We start from the raw sequence: 5,479 nt of genomic DNA on the forward strand, positions 1-5,479 counted from the left end.
ACCATCATTCTTAGCAAACTATCACAAGAACAGAAAACCAAACATGTTCTCACTCTTAGGTGGGAACTGAACAATGAATCACTTGGACTCAGGAAGGAGACATCACACACTGGGGCCTATCATGGGGAGGGGAGGAGGGATTGCATTGGGAGTTATACCTGATGTAAATGACGAGTTGATGGAGTGCAGCACACCAACATGGCACAAGTATGCATAATGTAACAAACCTGCACGTTATGCACATGTACCTACAACTTAAAAAGTATATAATAATAATAAATTAATTAAAAATAAATAAATAAACAAGATCTAAACATCCAAATAATAGAAAATATTTTAAAGGAAAATGGCAGGCAAGCATAGAAAAAATAACAGGGCTACAGTGATTGAATTATCACATCTCTGTAAGGTGATAATAGTACCTAGTATAAACAGTAGTTGTAGGCATCAAATAAGATAATGTTTGCAGAGCATTTGGCAGATACAATTTTTCAGTAAATTATTTCACTGAATCATCCCCATAAGACTACATATCCTAGTTTTATAGATGAGAAAACTGAGGCCAAAATCATAGAGCTAGCAAAAATGATGGAGTTGCTATTCAGACCCATCAATATGACTCCAGAGGCAGTAGACTTAACTCACATACTATAACACCTTCCACATCTACCATGCCTGTAACTTCTTGTGCATGGCAAAAAAAAAAAAAAAAGAGAGAGAGAGTTTTTATTAAATCTAAACTATTGGATGACACATGGAAAGACAGTACAGACTTTGAACATATACATTGCTGAGTGATAGCGTAATGTCAGCACTCCAGTGAACATGGTGATTTTAAATTCTTTGCAGCAGATGGTGAATCTTAAGGACTCATGCCTTATTCCAGGTATGGAATGTAGGCACTTAGATGCCAAAAACAGGAAAGGAATTAGACATATTCAGTGAAGCAGGGCAAGCCCATTACAGGCAGTAGTCAGAAGCACAATCAAGCTGGTAGAGTATTCAAATAGTACAGACAGGTGGCAATTCAGGGAGGTAATGCCTATGTAAGAGGTAAGAACAGGCATCCTTAAAGGCAAGAAAAGAAACAGAAGCAGTAAGCCCAGTGGCAGGAAAAATGAAATAGTAACAGGAATTCAAATACAGCAAGTACAGTGAAAGTTCACCATACTTCTCTACATGAGATTCAAAAAACCTGTAGTATGTGCAGTTACAAAATAAATTAACAAAATGACTGGCATAAGGCTGCTACAGAGGATGGGAGCCAAATTGTTAATCATATTCTATCTAAATTTGCATTATTTCAAGGTACATTATCTCAGTGTTTCACTGTGCCAACCACACATCCAGAAAACCTCTAAGTGCTTTGCCTATTATGGTAACTTATTTAATCATCACCAATAACTCTACAGGTAGTACTGTTGTCCTCATTTGCACAGATGAAACAACTGAAGTACAATGAGATTAGTAATTTGCCCAAGATCAAACAACCAACACAAGGCAGAGTTAGAATAAAAGTCCATACTGCCCAGTTCTGAAGCCCAGCCTTATAACCACTAGGTAACCCTGCTATGGTTCGAAAGTTTGTGTCATCTCCAAAACTCATGTTGAAATGTAATCTTCAATGCAACACTATTAAGGGGTGTGGCCTTTGGAAGGTGGTGAGGTCATGAAAAGGATTAGAGACCTTTATATAAAAGGTCTGAAGAGAACTGACTGGGCCCCTTTTTCACTGTTCTACTTTCCACTATGTGAGGGAATGTTATTCACCCTTTCTGTCATGTGAGAATGCAGCAACAAGGCGCCACCTTGGAAGCAGAGATAGGGCCCTCATGAGACACAAAACCTGCCGATGCCGTGATCTTGAACTTCCAGCCTCTAGAACTGTGAGAAATAAATTTCTGTTCCTTATAAAATATGCAGTCTCAGAGATTTTGTTACAGCAGCAGTAACAAACTAAGAGAAATTCTGTGTCTGCAAAGTCAGATGACAGCAGAGAATCTGGCAGTAGAAAGCAGGACTCATGTCACAAGTTTAGGGATTTGAGATATGGGGTCAGAGGTCTCTTCTTTATGGCACGATAGATGTGAAGCAACTAGAACTGTGTCTGGCATATAATAAGCAATCAATAAATGTTAGTTATGAAAGTAATAACAATTGTTCTTGCTGTTGTGACAGGAAGAAGAGCTGGAAAGTGTTATGAGTTGAATGTAGTCCACCCAAAATTCATGTGTTGAACTCCTAACCCTCAGTACCTCAGGTGTGACTATATTTGCAGACAGGCTCTTTAAAGAGGTAAAGTTAAAATAAAGTCATTAGGGTGGACCCTAATCCAATATGACTGGTGTCCTTATAAGAAAAAAATATTAAAACACAGACATGTACAGAGGAAAGACCATGTGAAGACACAGAAAAAAGATGCCATCTGCAAGTCAAGGAAGGAGGCCTCAAAAGAAGCTCATCCTGCCATCACTTTGGTCTCAGACCTCTAGCCTTTAGCATTGTTGTCAAGTAAATGTTAACCTATCCAGCTTTTTTTTTTTTTTTATGCAATTTTTTATTTGTAATAACTCAATTTAAAAAAGAAAACAACTGAAAAAAGTAGGCTATGTATCAAGCATATAAACATTTGACCTCTTCTTAAAAAGGTGCTACAGGCATTACTCATTCATTTTCTATGTGGAAAGTGTTATAACACAGAACCAATTTATGCAAAATAAGATGCAAATTATTCTAGATGTAAAGAGATGAAATTTTTTTAAAGTACACAGTTTTGACATTATTACCATCCACTTAATAAGGACCTAGAGGACTTCTGGAGACAGAGCTTTCAGCAACCTTCAAAAATTATAATGTTATTACACGGAATCAGAGATTGCTGTGATTTTATTCAATATCTGATGAGAATGTTAAAGTAAGAACAAGGCCATAAACATTGCAATATTGTATCGTCAGATATGGCTTTACATTGATTATATGTGTAGAGAACAAAGTAACATTAGAATTAAGGCAATAACAACATGTGCAAAACCAAGCACATTACCCTGACAATGTCCTCATTTCCTTGGCAGGCTGATGTTTGATATTGCTGCATGTCAGCTTGAAGGATAAGTTATGAATAGAATTTTTTCATTAAAAAAAAATCCCTCCCACTGCCCACAATAGCCAGAAGGCCTCGTAATCTCCACTGTGTCACCCGTAATCATTGTGCCCAGAATTCTTCTGATACATCTGAGCAAACATCTGTTTTATTTTGTACAAGGTCAATTCCCACTTCGAAAGTGACCACAATCCTGACCAGAGGGAGTCATTCAAAGCAGCACTTCATAGCAGAGCTCTCTCAGCAAAGAAGGCAGGGCGGTTCAGGGCACACTGCAAGATGGTCTTCAAACCACTTTCTACCGTGATCCGAAAACTCGCTCACACTGCTTAATAAATCTCGACATATTCTGGAATAAGCCTCCATGGTAGCTCTCAGCTGAGAAGCTCTGTGGCAAGGATCATGTTAAAGCAAGATTCATCGGTCCCTAGTCTCCCCTCACCAGCTTGATAGAGACGCTGAGCATCTTCCTGGAGCCATTTGGTGGTTTACACTCTGATTCTCATCACGATTTCCCTGGCACATGGACAAGTAAACGCCAAAATGTCCCGATGTATCTGACCTAATGTCCTTTCTAAGGTCTCAGCTCCAATTTGACTGATAACATCTGACAATTTCTCGATTTCCTGATTTGTTCTTGTGCACAAAATCTCAATCAATACACGTTCCTGAGTTCCTGCTCCCCGCATTGCTTTCCTGAAGCTCCAGGCACGTAGAATATGAGGAGGCATAAAGAGGGCCAGAACTGTGCCCTTCCATATTTCCACTTAAACCTTGATTTTAGATCTTATCAAATCCTGCCACAAGAGGCTGGGTCTTAAATGCTGCTTTAATTCTTTTTTGCCTCTGACTTCATTGAACGTTGGCCACCACATCCACACAATTGCCTGCTCGTCTGTCCCAAAACCTTCACATGTCTTTATGAAGAATTTCTGCATCTCTCATAGCATCAAAGTTGGCAGCTGGTCGATAGTCTCGAGTGCCCTGGAGTCATTGCAGCAGGTGGCTGACTAGGTAAGCAGGTTGTCCTCCAGGATACCGAGAATGGCTCCATTCCTCCAGGAAAGCCACCAGGTAGTGGGACTCTGTGCTGGACCACCTCCATAAGATTGCAGCAGGCTGTGGGTAGCCAGAAAAGCCTGCCCACCCGGTGGGACTCCAGTCCTGGCCCGGGAGGAACTCCGACAGGATGAGCTCCCCGGCTGTGGGGCACCAGGATAGCCTCCAGGGCTTGATGTCCCCCAGGCCAGGGTAGCCTCCAGCTCCTGCAGCCACTACACTGGCACTTGTGGGCAGGCACCTCCCCATTGGAGGAAAGCCACCAGGATAGCTGCTAAGTGGTGATACACCAGAAGGGAGAGCGACACCCTGACCTGCAGGAGGATATCCAGGGAAAGGTGTGGGTAGCCTGTTGGGGATAGCCTGCATGACATTCTGACCCCGGCAGCAGCGGCCGCCATTCAAACCTCACGCTAGCGATTCAACCTATCCCTAAACTTGGAAACTTGTTACGGCAGCCCTAGCTAACTAATACAAGGACCAAAAGGTGGGAAACCACAAGACCAGAAGATTTTATATAAGAATTATGTTAAATTTGATATAAAAGGAACTGGGGCAAGAGTTGAGACAGGGCCCCACACAATGGAGATAGATTCTTCGGAAGATCTCAATTATTGGATCTGGGCCAAAGATCAAAGCATGACTACTAGTAAAACCAGATAGATGCTAAGTTGCTACTCAAAGGTTATAAAATATCCTCTGCTAAGGAGAGGACGGGAGCTCGAGGAAGGGACAGAATACCAGTATGTTAAACATGTGCAGATATAACTGAACAGGCATCAAAGTAGAGAGCCACCTAATTCTCACACCTGCCAATGTCAGATGCAAAAAGGCAATCTTACTTTCTAAATGCTTATAAACTGAACCTCAATATATGTTAGGCCTAAACTAGGTCACAGTAGCTGAATTTTGTGTATAATTTTGCTTGTTTCTATGATAAACGCCTCAAAATAATGGAGAACATTTCCTAAAAATAATATAGTCCAGAAACCTGTAGGTCATATAGGCTTCCAATACCTGCTTAGAACTTTCTTGTCATCTAGTAATCTGCTTTAAATAGACACTAATTTTTTCTGCTATTCACTGATACTTTTTTTTTGTAAATGCCTATATATTTTTAATAATAGCTATGTCTAGATGTGGGTAACATGAATTGGGTTGAATTGATGAAATTATTCCAGAAGAATGGCATCAACAATAACAGTTTTCTTTACGGATTTAACTGCCACACACAAACCTACCGCATTTAAAAGCAATGGAACTCATAAAGTAAGATCTGCTAATGAGATCATTGCTTTGCATTCTTCATTGATAATGTAG

General features: G+C 40.4%; 1 pseudogene; it reads right to left on the reverse strand.

The window, feature by feature from the left end:
- Positions 1-3,192: 3,192 nt before the first annotated feature.
- On the reverse strand, positions 3,193-4,528 carry LOC100999731 (annotated as a pseudogene).
- Positions 4,529-5,479: the final 951 nt, after the last annotated feature.

This window comes from Papio anubis, chromosome 9 (assembly GCF_008728515.1).
Source record: "Papio anubis isolate 15944 chromosome 9, Panubis1.0, whole genome shotgun sequence".
Classification (NCBI taxonomy): domain Eukaryota; kingdom Metazoa; phylum Chordata; class Mammalia; order Primates; family Cercopithecidae; genus Papio; species Papio anubis.